At 37.1% G+C, this 19,482-nt stretch overlaps 1 protein-coding gene across 3 annotated transcripts in view; it reads left to right on the top strand.

The window, feature by feature from the left end:
* Positions 1-7,358: 7,358 nt before the first annotated feature.
* The window catches only part of ARHGAP15 (Rho GTPase activating protein 15), a 725,608-nt gene continuing 713,484 nt past the window's right edge, over positions 7,359-19,482 (top strand). For all 3 annotated transcript variants that reach the window (XM_055398711.2, XM_088829189.1, XM_088829187.1), the window contains exon 1: positions 7,359-7,515. The gene's annotated coding sequence lies outside the window, so the exon portion shown is untranslated. The remainder of the gene's footprint in view (positions 7,516-19,482) is intronic.

Below are 19,482 nucleotides of genomic sequence, written 5' to 3' on the forward strand. Positions count from 1 at the left end.
ATCAGGTTTCTCCCTGACTTTTTTTATGTCTTGTGTCAAGAGTCACCTTGTCAGAAATATCACTACTGAAAACCCTATACCTATCCACCTTCATCTAGATGCTCTCATTTCTCTCTTGTTTACATGAATTATCTAAGGATTGATGTCAAGGTTGTTCCTTAACTTTCACCTACTCAGGGTCATTGTTTATGGGAGTATCCCTTTTACATGTCAACATTAATAAATTTTCCTTCTCTACTGCATCATTGCAATCAGCATGTGCGAAGTGAAGTGAAAGTCGCTCAGTCATGTCCGACTCTTTGTGACCCCATGGACTGTATAGTCCATTTCAGAATACTAAAATCAAACTGGTAGTATTCTCTGTTTGCCACCTTTTTCCCTTCAAGGCATTGCATACTTAACTTCCTTTTAGATAATGATTTATTGGAAGAGTTGTGTATATTCACTATTTTCTGGTCTTGCTTTACTATCTCCATAGCTCTTACTATTCTTGTACATTATTAATTAATGTGATTTTACTCTTGCTTATTTTCTCTATCACCCCTCAATGACATTAAAATACCTTCAAGAAATTATATCCTTAGAGATTGATGTTGTGTCTAAATACCAAAGAAAATATCCCAAATATATTTGTTGAATGAGTGAGTGACTGGGTACATACATTTTTTTCCCCCAACAACAGTGTAACACTTGGTTGCAAGAAATGTCACATTTATTTTGTCTTTTTATAAATAATTTAAGGTCTTGTTCTCACCAACTTTAGAATTAAATTTCCATCATGATTTACACCCCGACCCCAATTCTACCATTCTACATCTAAGTTTCAAACTGTATAGGACTCCCTGTTGCTTCCACAGTGCTCAGGGAAGTTCCTCGGGTCATTATGAGTGTCACTGAAATACTTCTTGTCTAAGTTCAGGGGCATTATTGAAAACAGATAGTCCTGATGCTTCTGGCAAAATGCGGGATACGGAGATGTATCCACACTCTACTACAGGAACATCACGATGAACTCTTTCACAACTTTATTTTCTCTCTTAAAACCTCTCAACTCCGTTTTCTTGCATTCTAATTCTCACTCCTACTTTATTGACAAAATTGCTGCAATCAGAAGAGAATTCCTATAAATACTGCATATTTGTAGCCTGTCTGTGTCCTCTGGCTTCATTTCTTTTACAATGAAAGAACTGCTCATGTTTTCAGCCAAGGCTAAATCCATAAAACTTCCTGTGCCTGAGAACCGATTCCTACTCCTCTGCTTAGGAAGTGTATCATAACACTTTCCTTTCTATCTGGCATCATCAATATTTCTTTCTACAGGATCATCTTCATTTATTTTACTTCTATTATTATTTCCTATTTAGTTAGAGTAAAACTCCAAAAGGATATCTGTACCTGTTGTCTTCAATCTATTAAAATAAGATTTTCTCATCCATAACCTACTAAAACCTTTATCAAGATTATAATAACCTGTATGTCACTGTATTGAAAGTTAATTTTGTTGCTTTCTTTTACCTTGAGTTTTCAGTGGCATCTGACAATTTATGAACCTTTCACCCTCGAAAATATTTTCCTTTGGTTTCCAGGACATCAAAGTCATCTTTCCTCCTTCCTCCAAGACTACCCTTTTTAAGTCTCCTTGACTCTGTGTGAACCTATGGACTGTAGTCTGCCAGGCTCTTCTGTCCATGGGATTCTCCAGGCCAGAATATTGGAGTGGGTTGCCAAGCCCTCCTCTAGGAGTTTTTCTCAACCCAGGGATCAAACCCTCATTCTCACAACTCTCCTGCATTGGCAGGCAGGTTTTTTACCACTAGTGCCACCTGGAAAGTACCCACCCGAGGCCCCCCGGTCCTTCATATCTAACAGCAAAATAATCAACTCCGTTGAGATGATGATAAGCACCTCAAAGTTATCATTACTACAAGTCAACATGCCCCAATGTACCAGCTCTTCTGAAGACTTTTTTGTCTTTAGCTGTTCAGGCTGCTCAAAAGGAAATGGCTGTTGGATCCGTTTTCAGAACACATCCAGAATTTGACCATTTCTCCATTATACTTGCTACCACCAGTTTGGTCCAAATCCCAATCATTAATGCATGGATTACTGCAACAGCTTGCTAATTGGTCTCCCAGGTTCTATTCCCATTGCTTTGGTCAATCCTTCATACAACTGACAGAATGCCCTTGTAAAATCGTGAGTCAAATTATTTCAATGTTTCCCCTTCTTACTCAGATTTTTCAAAAAGAGAAGGGGAGACCACATGGTCTGGGCCTTATTACTTCTCTAACACTACTCCCTATATTCCTTTCTCTCACTTATCCATAGTTGCAGTGACCTCCATGCAGCCTTTTAACATCTCAGACACACCCTTATCCAGAGTCCCTGCACTTGGTACTCCCTCTCCCTGGAATACCCATCTTCCACCTCTAAATCCACATGACTACAACCATCACTTTCTTTAAATCTTTATTTCTTTGCTGAATCCTCTCATCTGACCTTCAATCCTATACCTTCTGAACATTTTATGTTCCATTTTACTGTTTTCATTCTTCTTATCAATAAAGTATTTTATGTTTTTCTAACTAATATACACATCCCTAAGCTTACTGTATTCCCTGGTACATACAAAGCCTTCAATAGGTGAACAGATGTGGCCCCCAGATTACAGTGTTCACCAATGCTGGACAGTTTCTTGCAAGTGGAGCAAGCTCTCCTCCAATGCAAGAAACCCATTTCTCTTTCCCATTTTTGTCACAGGAAATCAAAGTCTTTCTCAGTATAAGTCAATCCTTTTTTCTCTACTTTCCCTTAGCATCTAACTCATAACATCTCTTTGGAGGGCCTGGAAACTTCTGGGTTCTTCCCCCTAATTATACACAAATGCCCAGATACAAGTAAATATTACCTGAGTGACAAGAACCAAGACCTCAATCAGTTAACTTGTTGTGATAAAGGGGAGAAAACAATTCCTTGTGAGGGATTTATCTGAAGCTATGTTATACCAAAACTGGGTTGCTGGAACATAGTGCATGCATATATTTTATTTTGCTATTTTTTTTTTTTTTTTTGCCAAATTGCTTGTCAGAATAGCTTCAATTTACAGTTGGACCATCAATATTTGAGAGGTCCTTTCTATAAATTCTCATCCATATTTCTGCCATTTCAATAGGAGCTACTTTAACTTCTTTTTACAATGACTACTGGGGTGTTGTACATCTCTTTACATATTGATGGATATTAGTGCAGTCCTTTTCATGAATCGTTTATTCAAATTAATTTCTTAATTTCCATTTGGGTTTCCTATTGACTTGCACAAATCTTTTGTGAATCTATGCATGTTCTACCAATCTGCTATTTTTCTGTAACTTTGTCTACACTATTTTATAATTAACAGAATTATTTACTTATTATACAGTCAAGTCTGTATATTTTTTCTCTTTTCCTTTTAGGGATACTGTTTACAAAAGTTGTATTCTGCAAAAATATATTTCTTTATTGTATCAACACTATGGATTTACCTTTCAAATATAGATTTTATTCCATCCAGGGTCCATCTTTGCATGTGGCCTAATGTAGGAAACTCAACACTGTGTTCTGTGATTTAGTGAATGTGTCTTGCCAGCATCATCTACTAATCAATCTATTCCTTTTTGTTTATTTTATGATGTCACCTTTGTCATATATCAAGAACTCAAATAAATATGATCTGCTCTTGGACCAGTATTGAAATGTTTTTTTTTAATACTATGACTTGGACTATGTTGATATCTGACCAGTAAGTCATCAGTCTTTGCTGTTCTGTTTCAAAATAAAATAGGTATTTTTTGACATTTGTTTTTCCATGGAAATTTTGGGACTAGCCTGTTATGTTTCTTAAAAATTCAACTGCAATATAAATGAGATTTTATTGAATCTGTTGATTGACCTGGACAAATTGATGCATCTTCAGTGTTATTTTTCTCATTTATTCACATAGTGTATTTTTATTTATCAATTCTTTCAGTCTCTTCAATATAGATTTAAATGTAGAGAACTTTGGAGCGATCTGACTTCAGCATGAGTGCCAAGAATGATTTCCACCTGCTGAGTCTATCTTTCCTGTCCGTGAAGAAGCAAAATGAAACACAAGGGGTGAAACTTGTCCACAGTAATATTTGCTTGAGTTGTGTTGAATAAAATGTGGTTAGGAAATAGCACAGTATTTTAGAACAAAGACTGAGGGATCAGGGCCCTTGGTTCAACTCCTGGCTCTCTTGCTTACTAAACTGTGCAACTACATAACCTCAGTTTCCTCATAAGAGAGAAAAAAAAAGTACAATAATATTGGTTAATTCATAAGGTTTCTGTGAGGATTAAATAAAGGGATAAATGTAAATATTAAACACTGGAAAGAGTGAACATATTGAGTCCCAAGTATCAAAGTCTAAACTAGAGTAAGTAAATACATCTCTAGCCACGAAACCCAGATACATCACTGCCTAAGTTACTCCCTTCCCATCTTATATTAAAAAATCGTGCTTTGTTTTTATTTAACATCTACTTATGCATGATGAAAAATAAACATTGAAAATTTATATCTTCAAGTAGATGCTTGTGTTTATTTCCCATAAAGATACATTGGTGTTTTATATTTTTTTCGTATTCCAATATCTGATATTAGTACCTATGTAAAAGGAATGCTCTATATTCCTTGTTCTACATTTCTGAGCCTGATTTGGACTTGCTGTTTTAGTCGCTAAGTGGTATCCAACTCTTTTGCAACCCCATGGACTAGAGTCCACCAGGCTCCTCTGTCCATGTGATTTTCCAGGCAAGAAAACTGGAGTGGATTGTCATTTCCTTCTCCAGGGGATCTTCTTTACCAAGGGATCGAATCAACATCTCCTGTACTGGCAGGCAGATTCTTTATCACTGGGTAACCAGGACTTGGACTTACAAAGGCTTAAATCAAGTAGGATGTACTGAATATTTTTATGCTTCTTGGGAGGAAGCAGTATTTCTCAGCTCGTGCTAACATCTGCCTATCTTTACTATGTACAAAATATTTAAATCTATTTTTTTTCCTTTTCCTTTTTTATTTTAAACTTTTTATTTTGTATTGGGATATTGTCAATGAACAATGTTGTGATGGCTTCAGGTGGACAGAAAAGGGGCATACCCATATATATACAAGTATCCATTTTCCCCCAAACCCCTCTTCCCATCCAGGCTGCCACATAACATTGAGCAGAATTCCATGTGCTATACAGTAGGTCCTTGCTGGTTATCCATTTTAAATAGAGAATTAAACTCTATTTACTTTTTGCTGGAGGAGGTAGCTGGGAGAATGTGACCTCCACTTGAACCACAAATTGGACCAAGGCAATCAGAGGCTCCTCACCTCCTCCCCTGACCTGGAATGTATGTTCCTCCCACTGTTCCCATAGTGGGAGCCATTTTTAAGGACGAGCCTAAGAGAGTAATGTGTTATTGGGACTGTATGGACTATATGCTTAACTGAACCCAGTTAGGTCCTCTATATAAAATTTTTTAAGATTCTGGTGGACAAGTACAAAGATTTGTCTTGCAGCCACCCAAGACAATCCTTGTATGTGAGTTCTCTTGCTTATTAAATCTGCCATCTACCAGACTGGTAGGTGGTGCTAGAGATGAAGAACGTGCCTACCAATTCAGGAGAAATAAAGGGATGCAGGTTTGATCCCTGGGTCAAGAAGATCCCCTGGAGGAGGGCATAACAATTCACTCCAATGTTTTTTTCTAGAGGATCTTATGGACAGAGGATCCTGGCAGGTGATAGCCCACTGGGTCACAAAGAGCCAAACACAACTGAAGCTACTCAGCACACACACACCATTCTAGACTGGTCTGTGTCTTTCTTTGTCTCTTCTTGCTCTCAATGTATCGGGCCTACTTTCATATTTTACCTGGGAAGCTTTTGAGCTTACCAACCAATAATTGTATTCTGGGAGATAGATATTTTTATTTGTATATTGTATTATATACACAAATAACCTGAATTTCAGAGAATTTAATTGACTTGGCTAAGGTTAAATAAACAGCAGTGTCAGAACTGACGCCTGAAACCCGATTTCCTCACCTTCAGTATCATGTTGTTTCTATTTTCTCCACAACACTGAGGAAAGTTGAGTACAAACTGTCAGGGCTCTAAAAACTTAAAAAGATGCATCCTGGAATGACAACTGACAGTAAGTTCTACGGTAGATCTGAAATATGATTTTAAAAATGAGAGTCCTAGAGAAATTAATCTGCAGGAACATGCCATGCTTATCTTGGGCCATAAATACCAAACATATTTTTAAAGATTTTCTTTATGTGTGCCAGACATGCCACATCACTGAGAACTATTACACAGGTTTCTCGTCTAATTGGTTTTATGACAAGAGATTCTGATTTAATTTTCTCAGATATTTGGAAGAAAAGCTTTTCCTTTTGTGAAGATCCTACAAATCTCACAAAACCAGCCAAGCTTGGACATCCAGGAGCTTATTCTTAAAACTCCATGGTTCAATAAAAACACACACCCTTTAGTCATTTTGAGCTTCCTACTCCCACCCCAAATGTGTCTTGGACTGGTTAAAATTTGACATAGATGGGCACACAGCAGCATGCCAAAAATGATACCCCTTGAATACTTTATTCTTTCTTTTTAAGTCAGGCCACACAAAAAGTCATTCAGCCAGATCAAAAGCTCCTCAACAGATTTCAGAACTGCTTAGGAAACAGAGAGAACACACCAGAAAGAGAGCCACCACCAGGCAAATGTCACAGCCCACTTTAAATGAGTGCCTCTCACCCCCACCAGGTGACAGCAGGGCCCTGGGCTGTATTCTCCCAAGTTCTACTGCAGGCTGTCCAAAGCCTCATGAACTTAGTAACGGAGCACCTCTGTTTGGGGCCCTCCATGAGTCACACAGAGGCACCATCTCTGTTAGTGCCACTGGCCTCTTGGCTTCCCAAGCTAATAAACAGAGCTTTCCGAAGGCATACAGACCTGTTCCAGCCCACTGAGGAGAGCAGGCATTAGGCTTAAAACCCTTGCTAGAAGGCAGAGAAAGAGGAAGTGTCCCCAGGGCCTAGCAGGCTGCTCCTCCCCCTGCTCAAGTTTTAACTGCACATTTTGCCCATTAAATCAGAACTGATGAAAACTTTACAACTGTGGGTTGTCTGAAAATTGAAAATCACCTTGGAAAACAACAATATCGTTGACTATAGAAGGCAATTTCTTCAAATCAAGTAATGATGTGATGTGTGTGGTTAACTGTATCTGCGCAGGAAGTGGTTTTATTTTAGTTTTTTCTGCTCACTCCACCCCGCCCCTCCACTGCCCCGCCTTTTATTTTTTTCCTCCAGTACTGAAATTAAGCAGCATCCAACCTAGGCCTACTCTTATGACATGTGACTTGACTTGACTGTTTTTCGTTTTTGTTGAAAGAGTCATTAACAGTTAGAAGTTGATAAAAGTTTCAATAACAAGTCGGCACTGAGAGAAAGGTAAGTGAGTTTTACTTTGTATTAAACATGCAATTTAAACTCGAAAATATTTGGCAGAGTATTCTATGCTTCAGTAGCAACATACAAACCTTTCCAACAAAATTGTAACATTTTCACTTGTGACTGAAACATCAATTTGTTTCCTTGGGTGTAAAGAAGAATATTGTTTTTTAAATTTGCAACAGTTAAATTCTAAAGTTTTTAAAAGATATTACACTAAGATTTTAGAGTAAAATATTAAAAGCAGAGTTAGGTACACTTTTAGTTTCAAAGTGCTTCAAAAAGTAACTATGAGAGAAAATGTGAGACTTTGTATCTGACTGCTTGATAAAAATGTGCACTCTTCATGATCTAGATAATAAAGAGAAAAAGGCATTTCGTAAAAATAAGAAATAACATCTGAATCGCATGCAGCATGAAAGATAACTACTGTAAAGTATTGTATTAAAGTTAGCATGAGAAACCCTTGAAAAGGTGTAGTTTATTCAATTTGTAGTCTATTAAATGGCTATTAAAAAGCAGGAACCCTTCAAAATGCAAAAGAAAGTTCTCTAACATGATATTTGATTTTTTTCCCGTAAATTTTATTTAAGATATAGGGTGAAATGAGGGCAAGTTTCTATTTCATGAGTAAAACTCTGCATTTAAAAGAGAAGTCACAGACAAATTCACAGAGGATTACTTCTGGGAAAGAGGCAAATTAGAAATATACTTCTGTTATTTAGGTAATTATATAACTTTCTTTGAGATTTCTAAAACAATAACATCAGAAATCAAAATAATTTGTTAATCATAAACTGAGAAGAACTTTTCTTTTACAGTGACTTCTTGCTTTCACAGAATGTCTTTGTGTGCTGTAACATATGTATGAAAATTATAGAAGCATTGCTAGTACAGAGACAAATACCTAAAATAAATCTGACTGTAGATTTTTGAAGGAATTTTAATAAAAGCTCCAAGTATGATACACTCTTCCATAATATCATTTTTATTGTACTGTTGGATGGGGGACATGATGGCCCCACAACACTATTTTTTATGTTATTAAAAAATGGTTACAGGGTTGATAAGTGGCAACAATTTTCTTTTCTTTTATTGTCTTCTATTGAAAGACTCATATAAATGATTTTTGATGTCAATTTGGTAGGAAATTATTAGTTACACTAGTACACTCCATTTTAAGACCTCTTCAGTTGTCAATACTGAAGCTAGCTACTTGTTGACTATTAAAATGATCTTGGAAAAAACAGAGATTAGGACTTGATGTTCAATACATTTTATTGTTAGAGTATAAGAGAACCCTGCTAATATTTATTTGCTTTGATATTCTGATTAGCTTTTCAATTTGCTGCATTTCCTCACAATGGAAAACCGTATTTAAATTTGTCTTCAATATTAGGGTTCTGAACCTCTACATCTATAGAAGCTTTATAATTCAGATAGTTTTGGTTGATATGCTATTACTTTATTTCATTTTACTATAAAAGAGCATCACATGAATAAACATAGGCAGTACTTACACGTTAGCAAGAATGAATATCTGCATAAGCATTTGGTACTGAAAAAGTCCACTACAGTTTTTTAAGAGCCAAATTATTTTTTAAATGACTGTTTCTCGCAGGAACTGTTAAATAAAAATGAAAATATTTTATGGAGTATGTGTAAAATTAAGAATTAATTAAACATACTTATTATGAAATTATAAAGAGCAACAAGTAGAGATGATAGACATGTAAACTAAGATGCTCTCACATTGTAGAAACCAGTTATGTGCTATCTCTGGAAAGCACAGATTAAATCTTAAGAGAGTAAATTACAAATGAGTTACTATAGGTTATTATAACTTTATGCATTTTAAGTGAATAAGAAAAAATTCTGATGAAATAAAAACAAAGCAGAGGATCTCCTCTGGAAAGTCATTTTTTAAAGAAAAATATGCTCTTCCATTTGGGGCCAGGATTCAGCAAACTTCTGAAAGGCTTAATATTCCTTCTCTTATTCTTTTTAAAAGCTCTATCCCAGAGTGGCCTACTCCATCCCTAACTTAAGGTCAACCATCCTTGGTACCTATAGAAACAGACCATACTTTTTATTTTTTTCCCTTCCATCACACTCCTACTGTTGTTAAAAAATGTACACATCCTATTTTCCAGAAGTTAGGGCATCTGATGAAAGGAATCCATGCTCACAAGAGAAGACTCCAAAGCTTTGTTTCTTGTAATTCAGGACTCCCCTCCCTCCCAGTAGAATTTTAATAATCTCTCTCAGTAGACAAGATCCAAGGGAACAGCTAAATGTTGAGGACTCGGTCTCAAGTGAGGAGACTGATGCCACGGCAAATAGTTTTGGGGAAATATTTGGGGGGATAAAGAGTGTTTTGTTAACCATTCATCCTGTCTCTGGCAATTAAACCCAGAATATCCTGAGAATGTTTTACATGAAGGGTCCATCACAGAAATATGTCCATTTCATTAAGATATACCTAAAGAAATATATATGTTTCCTGCAGTGGATGAAAATTAATTGTACTATATTTTCAGAGTATTTTGCTATTTTCATACAATTAGAAACTAACCTAATCCAATGTTTTACATATGTATTTTAAATATCATTTAATATCCTGAACACTTTGGGTATCATATTTTTTGTACTACAAGATGTCATATAACTAAACTATAAAATGTACTTATAATTATTCTAAATTTCAGCTTATAGTAGATAAAACATCTTTGTTTGCAAATGATAGCAAACAAGCTAAAATTACCCTAGGCAATAGAGGTAGGCACTGACGTATATAACCGAAAATCCAAGGAGAGAAAAATCAGGCTGGACCCAGCAGCTCACACAGGGTTACCAAGATCATTTTCTTCATTCCTTAGCTCTTGTTCTCACTTTTCTATAAGCACTCTCTGGCAGAAGCTCATACTAAATTGACCAGGAGGCTTCAGGTTTACATCTCACTCTTTCAGAAAACTTTGTACAAAAGAATGTCTTTCCTCCACCACCACAGCAAAGATACCTCAGATTAAGATCTGACTGAATAAAAGCAGGTCACGTGACCATGCTGAACTGCTCATTGCCTTTGAGACTTAGATACCCTGAGTGACCAGGCTTGGGTAACTGGCTCACTCTCATACTGATGAGCCACCTTCCCCTGCAACACATGGGGTCTCAGCTGAAAGAGGGGGCTCCACACTGACAAACCAAAATTCTTCCCTCAGAAGAAAGGGAACTTCGTATTTTAGAGGTGAAAGCCATAGAAAACCATTATACAGCCACATAGGGTAAAATTTAAAAGCATTATTTGGGATTTCCCTGCTGGTCCAATGGCTAAGACTCCTGGCTCCCAGTGCAGCAGCCTCAGATTAGATCCCTAGTAAGGGAACTTGATCCTGCATGCTGCAACTAAGACCTGGAACAGCCAAATAAAGAAATATTTAAATAAAAACAAAAGCACTACTTAAACTTTCTAAGCTCTGTAGTCAGACAGAAACAATATCAGTTTAAGAGGAGGTCTAAATGAAGCAAGTGTTTTAATTAAACTGAATTTTAAAATATTTTTCAACAGCCATTCCTATGTGCTTCCCAGGTGACTCAATAGAAATGAATCGCCTGCAATGTAGGAGAGGTGGGTTCTATCCCTGGGTGGGAAAGATCCTCTGGAAGGAAGCAATTCAACCTACTCTAGTATTAGAGCTTGAAAAACCCCATGGACAAAGGAGCCTGGCGGGCCACAGTCCATGAGGTCCCAGAGTCAGACACAACTGAGCCACTGAGTACACATGCACCCCAAGTATAAACCCTTGCCCCTCAGTATTTACCTTCTAAAAGCTTATAATATAGTTGTTGTTTACTTGCTCAGTCGTCCCACTCTTGGCAACCCCACTGAGTGTAGCCTGCCAAGCTCCTCTGATCATGGAATTTCCCAGGCAAGAATACTGGAGTGGGTAGGCATTTCCTTCTTCACAAAATCTAGTAAAATGATTATATTAATAATTATAATAGCAACAAAATTTATCAAGTACCATAAAAAGATATAAGAAATGTTCTATTAGGATTCAGAACTTCATCGAACATTTTTGTCTTCCTATTATATGCCAGGCAATAAACTAGAGAATTTTGCAGACGTATCATTTACCATATTCCGTCAGCGAAATCAGGACAAAATTTTTAAATAAATATGTGTACAGTAGTTCCCCCTTCTCCTCAGTTTTGCTTTCCGCAGTGTCCACAATCAACCACAGTCCAAAACTACTGAAGACAAACTTCAAGAAATAATTCATACGTTTGAAATTGCTCACCTTTCTAAAGTAACTTGACGAAATCTCTCCCTGTCCTGCTCTTGCGAATCAGTGCGGAGTGTAGCATTTCCTCTGTAACTCACTCCGCAGCCATCTTGCTTATCAGATCCATGCTCTCCTGGGTTTGAAGTTTCGCGTTTGTTTTGGAGTCCCCCTTATTTCACTTCATACTGGCCCCAAAGCGCGAGAGTGGTGCTGCTGGCCTGGTTGTTTGCACATGCCAATGAAAAGCCCTACGTGCTTCCCCTAAGTGAAAGGGTGCGAGAGAAAAAATATATATATATGTCGAGGCTGCTAAGATTTACGGTAGGGACGAACCTGAATCTTCGATCATGAAATTGTGAAGAAGGGAAATAAAATCCTGTGTGTTTTGCTGTTGCACCTCAAACTGCAATAGTTATGACCACAGTGCATGGTAAATGCTTAATTAAGATGAAAAAGACATTAAATCCGTACAATAAAATAATTCGTGTTTGAGAGACCACTGTTCGCATAACTTTACAATATGTTGTTATAATTGTTCTATTTTATTAGTAGTTTTGTTAATCTTTTCCTGTGACTAATTAACTAATTAAACTCTATCATAGGTTTGTATATTAAGAAAAAACATTGTCTATATAGGATTTGGTACTGGGCTTCCCTAGTGGCTCAGAGCTTAAAGCGTCTGCCTCCAATGCGGGAGACCTGGGTTCGATCCCTGGGTCGGGAAGATCCCCTGGAGAAGGAAATGGTAACCCACTCCAGTATTCTTGCCTGGAGAATCCCATGGACGGAGAAGGCTGGTAGGCTACGGTCCACGGGGTCGCAAAGAGTCGGACACGACTGAGCGACTGAATGGAACGGATATAGGATTTGGTACTGCCTGCTTGCCTGGAGAATCCCAGGGACGGCGGAGTCTGGTTGGCTGCCGTCTATGGGGTCACACAGAGTCGGACACGACTGAAGTGACTTCGCAGCAGCAGCAGCAGCTTTGGGTAGAAAATCCCATGGATGGAGGAGCCTCGTAAGCTGCAGTCCGTGGGGTCGCTAAGGGTTGGACTCGACTGAGCGACTTCACTTTCACTTTTCACTTTCACACATTGGAGAAGGAAATGGCAACCCACTCCAGTGTTCTTGCCTGGAGAATCCCAGGGACGGGGGAGCCTGGTGGGCTTCCGTCTAAGGGGTCACACAGAGTCGGACACGACTGAAGTGACTTAGCAGCAGCAGCAGCAGCTTTGGGTATCCACTGTGGCTCTTGGAATGTATCCCCATGGATAAGGGGATGCTACTGTGGTAGTTTCCAGAGAAAGTTAGAACTGGGGAGATGAGAAACATTCTAAGGGACAGGAAAAAAATGTGTCAAAGGGCGAAAACTTGGAGTAACAATTTCCAAGGCAGAGTGAGTTGTCTCCTGCTGTTAGCAACAGTGTACTAGTAAGCGGTTGGGTCAGATAGTTTGAGATTCTGGTAGAGTGAACCTGCTGAGCAGATCATGACTCTTTAGTATAGGTTGTTGAGCAGGTGAAATTCCTAATTGGATGGACATAATTGCATCTGGGTGGGCTACGTAGCATCAGAATTTGTTTACTTCTTCCATTGGCTTAACTTTTGGTGATACACTCTTTAGGGTGGTTTGGAGAAATGATTGTCTTCTCTGAAGAGAGGTTCTTATATAGGCTGTGCTTATAATGTTTTTTCTTCTATATTGTGGAACTTTGATTGGTTGTTTTTAATTTTGAGAATAAGTGACACAGTGAAATAGTTTGAAAACAAAACCTAAATATAAACATTTTAGTGAAAATCTTTCTTATTTTCCTGCTTCTATATACCTCTGTTTTTTCCCACCTTAGCCCAACAAGTAACCACTTTTCATAGTTTTTTTTTTATGCAGAAGCATATATATATGTACACACATGTATGTGTGTAATATCTTTATTACATTAAAGGTAGTATGCTATATATATCTCTTCACTTTTTTCTTTTACTATTATCTTGGAGCTATTTTAATTATAAAGATAATAAACTGTCTAATTCTCTCTCTCCTTTTTTATAGTTATACTGTATTCCACTGTGTGGATATTTTGAACTTAATATAACCAGTCTCTTTCTTAAGAGAGTCATGAATGTTTTAATTTTTTTTTCTGCTGCTGCAAATAATGTTTTAATATAATTGTGTACATTTGAAAATATATCTATGGAATAAATTCCCAGAAATACTGTGTTTTTATAAGCCAAGAGATAAAATGATATTGATAGTTATTGCCAAACTGTCCTTCATGTTAGTTGTGAATTTTTGAACTTCCATCAGTACTTATTGAGAATACTGGTGGAGGCTTCATAGCTTTTCTAACAGATTGTGTTACCAAACATTTCAGGTTTTTCCAGTCTGCAGAAAACTGTGTCCTTATATAGTTTTATGTAATATTTCTGTTATTATGATTGAGGTAATCTTGTTTTTTAAAAGGTTAGTGGTCTTTTTGGTTTTTTTTACTAATAAAAGAGTGTATCCTTTCTCAACTGTATAATTAAGCACCAAAATCTTAGTTAAGTTCAAGGCTAGAATGAGATATTAAAGGAAGTATGGAATTGAGGCTATTGTATATAAAATATTCTTCTTATAAAGCCTGAAATAGGCAATAGCTAAAACGAGGATGAAATATGAATGTCTAAGTGAAGGAAAAGAGAAAAGAAATGAAAATAAAGAAAAAATATATATATTCAGATATCCAACAAGGTCTCAGAGGGTACAGTACAGATCGGTGTAATCACTAGCTCAAATAGATAAGTTAACCTGAAACAGAAGGAAGATCACTTTAATGAGTGTGTATGTAGATGAAATGGATATAGAGAAGATGAAATGAGGAGAGGAAGTTGAAGGAACACTTTCTTCGTTGATTCTATCTTCATTGAAGTGGTAGGAAAGCACATTTGATGAGAGCAGGTATTTAGAGGATGCCAAAGAATAGGCAGACTATCTTATTTTTAAAAAATCAGTCTTGTCAAAAACATACAACTGTGAATTTTAAAACTGATTTTTCTCTTTCGATGGGCATCAGCCCAATTCAATTCCATAAATAATTTTGAGCTCCAACTAAGTACAGTGTATTATGCTAGGAATTATTGGGGATACAAAGTCAGTGTGCTATTTAGCCCGTGAAAACTTCTTAGGTAGCTTAGTGTATAAACATAAGAATTTAAATATGAATTCATAAATTTAAAGTCAATGCTTTAGAAATATTACAGAACATGCTATTTTCAGAGTTTCAGTGGTTGTGCTATGCTGTTCTCAAATGCTCAGTCATGTCCGCCTCATTGTGACTCCATGTACTATAGCCTACCAGGCTCCTCTATCTTTGGGATTCTTCAGAATAAGAGTACTGAAGTGAGGTGCCATTTCCTCCTCCAGGGTAGCTTCGCAACCCAGGGATTCAACTTCTTCAATTAAGTCTTCCTTACCATTAGCACCACCTGGGAAGCCCAAAGTTTCATTTTGCTAAACTCAGTGGCTATTTATATCTTCATGTTATTCACATATGAGTTGCCTTTGATGCAACTAAACATTCCTTCTCTCTTGAAATTCTCTCCTTATTTAAATTCTATGATATTTCATTCTCCCAGTTTTTCTCCAAACTATTTGGATTCTCCTTTTCTGTCTCTTTGCTAGCTGTTCCCCGTTACCCAACCCTCTAAATTTTAAAATGTCCTGCACTTAATCTTCATATTTCTACTTTTTCGGTCCTAGCTATTGTCTTCTTAGTTTATTTCTATGCAATATTATATATTTCCATGATTTTAAATACTACCTGTATTCTAATCAACTCTCAAGACCAAGCCTTTTGTTTTTTAGCACTGAAGCTGTAAATGCTATTGCCTACCTATCATCTCCACTTGAATGTTTCAAGAGACAACAAAATGAGTATGTTCAAAAACTGGGATCCTAATTACTCCCCATCTGCCCCAACCCAGTGGCAAGCCACTCCAGTACTCTTGCCTAGAAAATCCCATGGATGGAGGAGCCTGGTAGGCTGCAGTCCATGGGGTCGCTAAGGGTCGGACACGACTGAGCGACTTCACTTTGACTTTTCACTTTCACACATTGGAGAAGGAAATGGCAACTCACTCCAGTGTTCTTGCCTGGAGAATCCCAGGGACAGGGGAGCCTGGTGGGCTTCCGTCTATGGGGTCACACAGAGTCGGACACGACTGAAGTGACTTAGCAGCAGTAGCAGCCCCCAACCCAGCCTACCTCTTCCCTATTTTCATTTATCTCATTTAATGGCACCACCATTCATCTCTCTGTTCAGAATAGTAAATTAAGAATTATCCCCAGTTTCATTCCTTCTCTCATACTGCCTATCCCAAACCAACATCCAGTTAATCAGCAATAAGCAGAACCTGCAAAATATTGATTCACCTCCCATAATCCTGTTTACTTTTCTCAGTGATTACTCTTAAAAAGGTATATATATATTCAGACTATTGCGTCTTTTTATTTTTTGTTTGTATACTGAATATTCCTCAAAATACCTGCTAAATGTATACACTACAAAACGTGGCATTTAAATGACATCACAATTTTAAATAGAACCAGACTTAGTAATTCACTTCCTAGCTTCAAGTTAGAGATAAATCATGTGAAATATATGGAGCAATGTTGATTTGAATGTTTTGAATGAACTCAAAAATGTTGAAGAATTAGCAGCCTGTAGAATGTTCCTGTCAGGTTTTCTGACTCTATAATTATTTTGTTTGTTTGTTTGTTTTTGTTATATCATTGCTGCTGCTGTTGCTGCTAAGTCACTTCAGTCGTGTCCGATTCTGTGTGACCCCATAGACGGAAGCCCACCAGGCTCCCCTGTCTCTGGGATTCTCCAGGCAAGAACACTGGAGTGGGTTGCCATTTCCTTCTCCAATGTGTGAAAGTGAAGTCGCTCAGTCGTGTCCTACCCTTAGCGACCCCACAGACTGCAGCCTACCAGGCTCCTCCATCCATGGGATTTTCTAGGCAAGAGTACTGGAGTGGCTTGCCATTGCCTTCTCTGTGTTATATCATTAAATATCATTTAAATAATTTGTCATTAAATGATAAATGTAATTTAGCATTTTCTTGCTTATCTGAGGGCAAAAAATCTGTCACGAAAACATTGGTGAAGAAAAAGATACAGAATAAAAGAAATTTATTAAATACACTTTTAATATATTTTATGTACAATATTTTTCATTTTGGATATGAGGAATCATTGTTACATGTGAAGTCCTTTAGTGGCTATCTTTACCCAAAACTGAATGGTCTATGAAAATATTGACTTTGTCTGCCTCTTCACTACTGAATACTGAGAACCTGGAACAGTGGTAGGCATATAATAAACACTCAATAAATCCCTGGTGGCTCAGAGGTTAAAGCGTCTGCCTCCAATGCAGGAGACCCGGATTCGATCCCTGGGTCGGGAAGATCCCCTGGAGAAGGAAATGGTAACCCACGCCAGTATTCTTGCCTGGAGAATCCCATGGACGGAGAAGCCTGGTACGCTACAGTCCATGGGGTCACAAAGAGTCAGACACGACTGAGCGACTAAACAGAACAGAACAGAAATATTTGATTAGTGAAAGAACAAATAATATGAAAGCTCAATGTGGGCTGTAGAGCCAGTGAAGGTTTTTCTGGAGATTTGTGACTTCTCTTGGGTCTCACACATAAGATAAACTTAGGGGAAAGGAAGCTAGAAACATATTTCAAACAATGACACGTTATGGATTCATTTTGAGTAACATGGCAATGCTGAAGTTGGGATTGGAACGTTGGATCCATTATATGTTGTGGAGCTTTTCTGAAACTCCAAAACAAATAACCCTCCATCTGAGAACATATTGAATAAACTGATAAAAAACACCAACTACCTCTAAGCATTTAAATTTTAAGCTGTTTCTCTAAAACCATGGTGTTACATTGAATAATTTTACTTATTTTAGATTCATTTCCTAAACAACTAGAGAACTTTTTGTTCTAGTCTCTGCTGATATAATGACAAGCTTGGAGTCATAACGAGATTTCTTTTTAAAATAGCTATAAAAGGTAAAATGCTCAGGAAGTTGAGTGCTGTATTAAGGGCATTTTTTTTTAATTAATCTTTCTGCTTCAGTTAAGTTCATATTAGAACTTTAAGGGATAGGAACTGAGCAGTGAGGCCCATATTAATCTTTTTCAGCTTTCTGCTACATGCACTGGGAAATCAAGTAGTCTGAGCCGCTATTCATACCTTGATGGTTCTCCTTAAGGAAGTAGAATGTAGGAGGAAAAAAATGAATGTTGATTTATCCCAGTGGTGTCTCCAACACAGTGGTAGGTACCATAAACAAACAATATTCCTTTCTTGTCTAGATACTTGCAGTAGCATGAGTCACTCATAAATGATTATTAGAGTGGAATTATTAATAATAATCATTAGTGCTATGATTTATTCACTGTGTATTATGTATCAGGTGTTTTGCATACATAATAGCATTTGAATCCTACAAAACTCATGTAAGGGAGGTAATATTCCCATTTAAAGATAAGAAAGCTTAGGTTAAGTGGTTAAGTGCCCAAATTTATAGTGCTATTTGGTAGGCTGAGGCATGATTCGTATGAAGATCCACATGATATAAAATTTTTGTTATTTTCCACTATGTCATGCTGTAGTTTCTAAGCCTGTTAGATGTCAGCAGTTAAGCCATACTGAACTTCATTCAGAAGGCCCTGTAGTCTGAAACAGTTTAGAAGGATCCTGCCTTGTTTCATATGTAAAACTATTCCATCTGTAAAAACCTGTCACTTATTGATATATATTTATGCAGACATCTACTTTATGTAGACATGTTATAAAATATGTGAGGAAGAAGACATTTTTTGCCTTAGTTTCCTGTTCCTCTCTTCTTATTCTCCCTGGACCCTATGTTTCCTTTCAGCCCTTAGATCCCACAAATTCTGTCCTAGAATCATGCTGTTCATTATGGTAGAAATTTGCCCTAGATGGCTATTTGACATTCAAAATGCACTAATCTAAACTGAGTGTTAAATAAGCACCAGTTTTTGAAGACAATAGAAACAAAGAATGTAAAATATCTCCTTAATATTTTTCATTTTATATGCTAAAATTATAACATGTCGACATAGTGAATTAAATAAAAAATATTATTTTAATGTGGTCACTTCTTTCATTTTCCCCATATAGTGTGGCTACCAGAAAATTTTAAATTACACATGTTACTAATTATTTCTAGTGGATGGCACAACTTTAGGCCATCTCTTCTTCTCACAAGATTACTTGATATTCTTACTCATTTTTATGATTTGAATTTAATCAATATGGTCCTTAAATTTTTATGTTTGGCTTTGGTCTCTCTCCCAGTATTGTTCCTGGTTCCAGTTGTCACTTGATACCTCTTCCCTAATGTCCAGTCAGCAGTTCAAACTGAGTATATGCCTCATGCGAAAACCATAATCTCCCTACAGAATCCCCATTCTCTTTCCAATATCTCTGTTCTTCAAATCACCTAAAGAAGTAAGCTTGGGATCTCCATGGACTCCTGTCCATACATCCAGTTAATTACCATTGGCATTCAGTTCCTTCTCTCTGTGTTAACTTATTGTCTTAGTTACTCCTTTGGTTATCCTTTAGGTCTTGTCTGCTGCTGCTGCTGCTAA

Source organism: Moschus berezovskii, chromosome 2 (assembly GCF_049115385.1).
Source record: "Moschus berezovskii isolate FMDL1 chromosome 2, NW_MosBer_1.0, whole genome shotgun sequence".
NCBI classification, from domain to species: domain Eukaryota; kingdom Metazoa; phylum Chordata; class Mammalia; order Artiodactyla; family Moschidae; genus Moschus; species Moschus berezovskii.